Below are 10,124 nucleotides of genomic sequence, written 5' to 3'. Positions count from 1 at the left end.
GTCACCTATGCGTTACAATATAAACATTTATATTGTTTTAAATCGCGTTTTATTTAGTTCGCAAAGGCGTATTTAAATATATGTGTTTTTGATTCACAATCAGACAAAAGCAACATAAATTGATATCTTTGTCTTCTCAGTATCTTAAACTTTCAGCATAGCTTTCTTCCCATTTAGATTTATTTTTCTTGGGACCTTGGGATCAAACGTGGAAAGATTAGATTGTAATCGTTTTTATTTTTTTAAATACATTTTAGAAAAGTGTAATCTATACTAAAAAGCTGTACACCACCTGCTATAAAGATACATATTGTAATACTTTTGGGCTCGGATAGGACGGACACAAGAACTCAGACTTGCGGAGTTAAAGCCTTAATTTTATATATCACCTTTAAAAGTGGCATCTCAAAGCAATACAGATTACAAAGTAAATACGCAACACTGATTGTACCCATCTGTCATGCTAATAAAGCACCTTGAATTGAATTGAATTGAGAGAGCACAGCCAGGACAGACAGGCAAATAAGATACACTCCACAGACATTCACAACAGCAACATATCATAAAAAAACGTTTGCACATATTGTTAAATTATTACTTGTTTTTTAGGAAGTTAAAAAAACACTTGAATTACTTCTCTCGAAATAAAATTATTTTTCAAGCAATGCAACTAACGTCGGGCAATGTGTTTTTTTTAATCCAACATTGACAGCCACATCTTAAATCTTGTCAGTCAGCTCTTTTTTTCTCTATTTGAATTGTGGCGATTCAAATACCTTGGGATAACAAGTGGTCTCAAAGTCACCGAGCTCACAGAGCTTCAACAACAGATGACAATTTCCTTAGTCCTTCCTTAGTCTTCCTGAAATTGTCAGATTATGAGTGAATAAAAGCATTTTCTTAAAAACACGTTTCCGTTTGTTTGGGAGCTATATTATGTATTTTTCATATGTAAGGTATAATGATGTGTTCCTGCTTACACATTGCACTTTAAAAGCTAGAAAAAAAGGTTTCGATTCACATTATCTGGCGAGCCTTGTTTTGTCAAAGGAAAATTCTATTCTACTCTGAGAATGTAGGTGGAGAAAGAATACTGTGGTCTTTTCACTTACTGCAATATTCTGGACACTCAATTGACTTTAAAAAAAAACTTTTTTTTTTGACAGCTGGTACTGCACCCCGCCGCGCCCACATGCCAGCATTATATTCTCATGTACGGGTTGAATATGTTCATTGTCTTCCAATGAAAGAAGGGTTCCTTTCACCGTAGTTGGGAGACATTAGAAGCTTGCCACGCCCGGACTGTTACACCAATGCATTAGCATGTTAAAGCGATTTCATTGAGGAGCCTAGCTTTCTTAACTAGTAAGTACTGTACTTACTGGGTTTTGGAGGGGGGGAGGTGTCTTTTGCTGGAAATCTCGCCACCTTCTACTTTAAAAATACCTGTGAAATTGTTTTAATTCGTCAAAGCCAGCACTCCCGCAGAGAGGGGGGTTGTACTTGCAGTGCATTGGTATAGATGGGAAAGCCAGAGCCGAGTCAAGTCTAGCCATGTGTGAGTCTAGTCTCACAGATCACAACTTGTGAGTTTGATTAAGAATGAATAAAAGCATTTAATTAATAACGCGTTTGCATTTGTCTGGGTGCTGACAAAGTAAAAAAACAATTACTTTTTGACAATGAAGAACTGTGTGTGTGTATCTCTTTCTGCTGGCGTTTGTAATCGTTTTTATTTTTAAATACATTTTAGGAAAGTAATGTACCATAAAAGTATTGTGAGACATATTTGGGTTAACATGTTCAGTGTTCAGTGTGTGGTAATTTGTTTGGTGCGAGTGAAGTTTTATTTAATCTCTGACCCAGGGCTCGCGCTGTGTCCGTTATTCTTTTTGTCTTTTTGTCTTTTTGAACCAGTGAAAGCTCTGTTGTCCTTCACATGAATGCCTGAATCATTGTACCGAACCCAGGATTTTACAGTATTTTTTCTTTAAAATACCAATAACATATTTAGATAATATGTTGATGTTCCAAAATTAATATCGTTTATGACCTTTATGACCTTCGTTATGCTCTTTGTTAATGTCTAAGCCGGAACACATCAGTATATCTCATTTTGTATTTCATTTAAAAAATAAATAAATAATTTGCCCAGCCTAACAGTATTGTTGTTATTGTTTTTTTCCTGTAAATTGCTTTGAGGAGCCACCTTTAAAGGCGCCATATACAAAAAAGTTCATTATTATTACTATTGTTAATTTGCTGGACAGAGAGGTGAACATTATTACACAGAAGACAAAGATAGCGATTTACGTTGCATTGTGTATTGTGCTGCTGTAATACAGTTTTAAATAATTAAAAGTCTAAACAGTATCAGCTTTATTTATGGGTTTTAAATAAAGGCAATTTAAACGCGATTTAAATCAATATAAATGTGTATATTGTAACACATAGGTGACTATTCATTGTTATTAAAATGACTTAAATTCGATCATGTTGTGATATTTAGAAATATAAATTTGTTTGGTGCAAGTGAAGTTTTATTTAATCTCTGACATAGGGAAACGTTTTATTTTTTCAAAGAAATGTTTGTTAAAAAAAAAGTCATGGCTTCGGCTGGAACACGCAACGTGTGATGTGGGGTCAGGAACCTAACCCACAGCTCCACCAGCGAGGTCACATTAGGAGTGTCAAAAAAACCCTACAAACATTATCAGCAGACATGTACAGCATGTACTATTCTTGTGTTGCGGTACATGAATATAATTATATCGTTATTAATTTCTTTAGATATGCGATTCCATATTATCAAATCCTAAAAGTATGCTTGTTGACTCCGGTATCACGTTAGTTAAAGACTTCGATGCTTAAAGTGTTTAGGGAGAAATGGAATACTGGTGTGTACAGTATGTTTTCTTTAAAGTACCGAACCAGTCATATAATGTATGCTTATGTACCAAAATTAATATCGTTTATGGCCTTCACACGCGTTACAGTATGCTCCTATTCTTTTTATGCTCAGCTACTAAGATTTCCCTTCAGTGGTAAAATTCCATATAAATATTCAATACTAAAACGGGCACAGTAAAGACATTTAAATCTTTCTACGACCGACCAACGGACCACGAGTGCCCCTGTTGGTCAACCAATCACGTACCGCGTCAACGCGTGTGAGGCCGTAGCCAATTACCTCCGGTACGTGTCTGCACCGCGCACTTTGAATGACTGCATCTGTACCCATTATGCAATTGTTTGTATCACTTGAACATATACAGTAAATTTCATTTTATTGACCTATGTACCCATTCCTATGTATTTTTAAACATGTGCTGACAAAGCATATATTTTCCATAGAGTCTTGAGTTAAGTGGTTGCAAAAGAGTGGGAATAGCTTTGATTGCCGCTCACAGTATATAAGTTTGTAAAAATCCACAAGTCTGGTTCAGTGTATTATTGTACTTTTATTCTTTAAGAATGTGATTGTGAATCTTTTTATTTATATAAATGCAGACACAAGTCACAGCTAAGACTCTAAATTAAGTAAGCAAAGTCCACTGAAGGAGATTTAAATGATAAATTTTAAGTTGTGTTCATGTATAATGAAAACCCTACAGCAATATCTTCATACAAAACATTGAGAACACAAAATATCTTTTAAATAATTGTGAGTTCCTTAAGAAGCTACAAATGACAAAACTACAGCACAACTTACATTGTGGGTCTTTCTGGTACAAATGGGCAAATGGTAAAATGAGGGACTAAGAGCACACAATTCCAAAATAAATGTATTTTTTTCAATTTTGGTGTCAAGGAAGAACATTAACCACATATCACATCAACTCTTCCATACCTATACATAAAGTTTAGAAGTAAAAGAAAAATAATGCAACAACATAAGACTATTGCAATAACGGGAAACTATATTACAGGGATAACTGTAAGGTTAGGGTAGGGTGATGGGGATGCATATGAATTTAAAATCATAAGAAATTGAGCTCTTTAAAGAATATGTAAATGGGCCCAAGGTTCAAAGAAATAAGAAAAAGAGTATAATAAGCTACAGGCACAAATTAAAAAAGGCTTTAGATTTATCTAGAATATTGCAACAGCAACAAAAAATAATGCAAAGCTTTTTTTTTCATGATCAAAATAAATGAACTGTAAAAGTGGAAGTAATTAGTTTCAGAGATAACAGCGGATTAATTACAGAAAATGATAAAGATATAATAAACATTTTAAATTAAAAAATTCACACAGTTTTTACAATAAAAGACAGAAAAATATGCCCTGTGTTGTAAAATTAGCTCCGGTATTGTTGGACAATTTACCATAAACGACACTGAGATTATATGGGCACTAAAACAGTACATCTTCAGAGCCTGATGGTACTATAATTCCCAGTCATATTTCACAAAAGGGAGAATATTATTTTCTGAATCCTGTCTATGATATTTCAACTCTGACTTGGGAGCAATACCTACAGACTGGAAAATTGTAAATCTAACACTATTTGCAAATGTAAATTGTAAATGTGACACTTTTGATTCTCAAATCAATAGCCATAGGAATCCAAGGCAATGTTAACACATCATTCATCAAGCAGTTAACAAACAAGACACAATATAACATTATTTAGGTACATGTAAGCAGTGATGTGCCAAAAGAATCCAGTTTAGAACCATTACTGTTCCATCTCTACTTCAATTATACAAAATCTAACTAAAAACTAAAAATCTAACCAAAATCTAACTAAAAACTTTGTATCATGCAGATCATACAAAAAGTGACAAAGGGAATAGCAAAATAAAACCACTAACAAAGGAATTATAAAAAGTTAAAATAAGGCAGATTCTAGAAAAATGTAACCGAATATTGATAAATACAAAGTGAAAAAAGAGAGTGATAGCACCCAGCAGCAACATCATATCACATGGGTGATTCTTCAAGAAGCTAAACATGAAAGGTCTTCTATTTCTCTGAAAAGACAATAAAGGGAAGCTATGAAGAACAAAGAAGGTATTTTGTTGTATACAGCAAGAAGTGTGATTTTTAGATCCAGCTAAGTAATGATAAGGTTTTACTATGCAGTGGTCAGACCTCATTTTAATTTTGTGCTTTTGTCACCATGACAATAAAAGAATGCTACTGCTATCACATTCTATCTCCTAAGGAGTATAGAACCCAGGAACTTTTTCACATTGAATAGTTAAACAAAGACAAAGGGTAGACACTTGCTCGAGCTAGGAAATATGTGTCTGGGGAAATTCTATAATTTGTGATCTTTACAATATAGTATGAGATCCACTTCCTTAATGAGTTGGAGTACACCAAGGATCAGCACTAAGTCCTTTCCTTTTATAAACACTATTGACATACTGACAGAGGAGGTAAGAGGAGAAGTGCCTTGGGAACTCATCTTTGCTGATGATAAGGCACTGATGGCAGACCCAGAAGTAGAACTACAGGAGAAAGTGTTCAAATGGCAGAGGAGTGTGGAAAAGAGTGGACTGAAAATGAATGCAGAAAAATCTGAAATAATGGTAATGGAGAGAAGAGGAGATACTATGACCAATGTTGAGGAGACAAATGGAGGAAAACTGAAACAGGTTGATGGCTTTAAATACCTTGGATCAAAACTGGTAAAGGGAGGAGAAACACTGGAGGCAGTAAAACAAAGAGTGAAAGCTGGATGGAACAAGTGGAGAGAAATAACTAGAATAATCTGTGACAGGAAAATTCCTAGAAAGTTAAAGTGCAAAATGTACAAGACTGTGATTAGACCTGTACTACTATATGGAGCTGAATGCTTGGCAGTTGGAAAGAGGGAAGAGAACTTGATGAGAAGAACTGAAATGAGGATGTTGAGATGGATTCTGCAGATTTCAAGGATAAGATCAGAAATGAAGAAATCCGTAGATGATGTAGGGTGGTGGATGTAGTTGAGAAGATGCGAGAGGCGAGGTCACGGTGGCATGGTATGGACATATCATGAGGAGGGACGTTGAGGAAGTAACAAAGAGGGTAATGGAATTTGAGGTGGAAGGTAACAGGGGAAGAGGCAGGCCTAGAAAGAGATGGCTAGATTGTGTGAGAAAAGATATGGAGGTATGTGAAGTGAGTGAGGAAGATGTGCTTGACAGAGACAAGTGGAGAAGAGCAACCAAAGCAGCTGACGCCAGGACAGTCTGGGACGAAGAAGAAGAAGAAGAAGAAGAAGAAGAAGAAGAAGAAGAAGAAGAAGAAGAAGAAGAAGAAGAAGAAGAAGAAGAAGAAGAAGAAGAAGAAGAAGAAGAAGAAGAAGAAGAAGAAGAAGAAGAAGAAGACGACGACGACGACGACGACGACGACGACGACGACGACGACGACGACGACGACGACGACGACGACGACGACGACGACGACGACGACGACGACGACGACGACGACGACGACGACGACGACGACGACGACGCTATTATTTGTGCCTAAATATTGTTACAGATGGGGGGTCACAAAACTGGTGAAAATCAGGAAGTGACCGAGCGGTTTAGTCAATCAGTGAAATAATTATTCATAACCCCCAACTTGTACGTAATTTCTAACCATATACCCGAGTGGGTGGTATAACTAGAGGCACGTGAATTCTTTATTCTCTGGCACAGCTTTGTTGAGAGGAGTAATAATCCAGGCACACTTGGTTAAAATAAATATTTATTACAATAAACTACACAAGACACAAAACACACAACACACAAACTTACATTATATACAGTATTTACAGCCAAAACGTTTCAGAGGCCTAACATTCTGGTCACCCAGAAAACCCCAGACTGCTAAGCATTAAACTCGTAATATGCCTACAGAGGCCACACAAGAGATGAAATACCTTCTAACTAAATACAAAGCAACCTACAGTTAAATCTCTCTGCACACCGGATGCCACAAAATAAATGGGAGCCTATATCCCTATCCAAAAAATGCATCAGGAAAGACATTTCTAACTGAGGTATCTTTTACTCTGGAAACCCAAGTTCCCTGAAAACACAGAAAAAGCACACTCTCTCTAACAAGGTTTGAATACTTAGATCCAGTCAGGTTTTATTTGGATGATCAAGAAGTAGGGGCTCTTGCCTGGCGCAAGCTTCAAGTCCCAACTCCTCTCGACTTCTCTGTCAATCTCCTTGCTCTCCTTGTTTCTCCTGTCTACTCCTGCACCTTCCTATTTCTCTTCCTCTGTGCTCTTAAGGTGAATTTATACTGTATTTTTCTGCCCTGCTCCTTTGCAATCATTAATCCACAACTTGTCTTGCCATACTAAAATAAACTTCCCAGTGTCACAAACTTTATCTAAAATCGAAGAGACACTTCTCAAGTCATCCAAAGCTGTAACAATATATTTAGAACTCTTTGAAAGAAGATCTTTCATACTACAAGTTATTTCTACCAAATTTCATTTAGTACTTTTCTGTCATATGGGGAATTGGACTATACAGCTATGTCTCATTTTTTGGTAACTGACATATAGATTGTTAGTGGTCTGTTGTTAGATCAGTTGTTTTTCTCCTTTGCCTATTAACCACTTGTAACTTAAACTTTCATCTTTACAATATATGAGATAAAGTTTTCTTTAGAATGTTTTTAATTAATCGAATCAAAGTAATTTTGACGATCAGGGTGAAGAACCCTATGCAGGTCGGGTAGAGAACGAGTCCAGTAGGGCAAGGTGAAAACGGAGTAGGGTATGAAGGCAGGGTCGTATCCAAGAGGCAGTAAAAGAGTGTGACAAAATCCAGAGGGTGAGACGAAGACGTAGTCGAGTAAGCAATCAGTGTCGTTTCCAGGAGGCTTGAAGAAAAAAGAGAATCACATGGTTTCAAAGGTGGGAGCTAGGAAAACACAACACTGTTTAATACCAAGCGGTGAAGTGAAGGTTGGGGAGGTTTAAATAGCAGGTGTGGTGGGAAGTGAGAGATGTGATAGGATGATTAGCTTGTGTGTTGTCGTTTTTTGGGAATTGGATTGGGCTGATGTCTGATTGACAGGAGTTGTGGGAATGCACCGGCGTTTATCCGAATTATGCGGTTGATTATGTGAGAGCGTGACAGTAATGTTTTGTGTCACAATATAACTCAGATACAACAATGACTCAGAGTCAGTACATTTCATTATGTTACAAAAAAGTTCACAGATTCTTTACAAATTGCATTTCATATAATGTTGTCATACAGTATGTTATGAAATAAAATAAAATTTATTAGAACAGGTGACATGGTGCTGCAGTGGTTGGAACTACTACCTCAATATGCTGGGTTCAATTCCTGAGGTGCTATATGCAGGAGTTTGTACTGTATGTTCTCCCGGTGTTGGTATAAGTCTCCTCTGAGTGCTCAATTTCCTCCCACAGTCCAAGGTCATACTGGTAGGTTAATTGACTGGTGTAAGTGTATAGTTGTTTGTGTACGTGTGTGCCCGGAGATGGATTGGTGTATCTTCCAGAGTGTATCCTGCCTTGCAACTGTTGATTACTGGGATAGGCTCCAGTTCCCCCTTGAGCCTGTCTAGGATAAAGTGGTTAGAAAAATGGATGGATGAATTTATAAGCACAAAAATGAACCCACTGCAACTTTATATCTAAATTACAAAAGTAAATAATGGATCAGAAAATATGCATTACTTGAAGACCCTTTATTTATTACATGCTTCTCATTTTTCTGCTTTTGTGAAAAAAAAAAACAATTCTTACAGTGCAGCTGCCAATAAAGTATTGAAATACAGATTGGTCTAAACAATTGATGGTATCAACATAAGAGAATCCATTAATGGATGTCTTCAAGGACATTGATTGGTTATATCTATTCTGAGGTAGCTGTAATTTTAGCCACTGTATCACACCACTGTATTTTTCACTAAGCTTGCTGGATCCATCTTGTGCTTTCCAGTGGATTTCTGCAAATGATGTTTTTCCAAAAAGATTCATTCAATTGTCTTGATGGGCAAATTGTTGAAAACTCCCAGAATTTGGAAGAGTGAGATCTTGCAGAAAACTCCTCACATCATCTTCAAAGGCATGTTTATGCTGTCCCGGGATATGTATTTTTTTCAGAACTGTTATTTTATTTTTTAGGAGTAATTGACCTCACAAAGGTTACATACAAAAATAGCAATGTTTCCATATAACTTGATTTTTAAAAATAATGTAAGAGCAAATTTTCAATATTTCAAAATAGATCAGTATTGTAGTTTGTGGATTTAGTCACCACAGGAGAAAAGAAGATTTTTTTGGACACCACACCTTTGGGGAATCAAATCAGCACTGCTTCATTTATTAATATAGAAAAGCTCATTTAAATACAATGGGCTAAAGATAATCTCTTCTTTATTCATTCACTGTATACATACATTAAATTAATTGGAAGAAAAATGTTTTCAGAAAATCCCTTCTGGGAAAATTACGTTCAGAAAACCAAAAGTTCTACAATAAATGTATTGAAATCCATGACAATTAATTCACTACCACAGTCTTCCCCAATAGGTTTTGTCTCTCAAAACCTGTGTGCGATTGCCTGCAGCTTTACATGCAGCAGGCAGGGAGCTTTTAGTTTAAAAGTCCTCCTTAGAGACAAGCAAAAGCTGGGAGGTGGAGCAAGGGCAGAGAAAAAAGAAGTTCACAGTAAGAGGAGGGTTGAATTTAATTTTATCTCAGACTTTTTTGACAGATAATTTCCTTATTTTATTGTAAAGGATACCTACTAATCATTCTTGAATATATTTTGAATATACACAAATATTTTCATCCTTGTGAAGGACTGTGTCTTACTGTATATGACATCAGTACTAAAAAAGAAAAATCTTGCCTTTTATGACTAGATTTAGAGTTATTAAAGTACTCTTAAGCCTCCCCACCACACTTATTCATAGTATCCAAGTTACAGTATCCCTTCTTTGGATTTTCTTGTTGCTTTCTGCACCCATAGGAATAATGCCAAAGCTGGTTCAGACCCAGTGGCACCACCAGACTTCAGTGACACAGATGAGAAATTCAAATAAAAGAAATATCTTCTGCTAATTTCTGGTGACATTTGCTTGTATTTATACAGCATATAGCACATAAATGTAATTCTACAATATCCTGCAAAGTTGTTTTA

The sequence above is a fragment of the Lepisosteus oculatus genome, chromosome 7, assembly GCF_040954835.1.
Source record: "Lepisosteus oculatus isolate fLepOcu1 chromosome 7, fLepOcu1.hap2, whole genome shotgun sequence".
Taxonomy (NCBI): Eukaryota; Metazoa; Chordata; class Actinopteri; order Semionotiformes; family Lepisosteidae; genus Lepisosteus; species Lepisosteus oculatus.
This window is presented reverse-complemented; position numbering follows the sequence as displayed.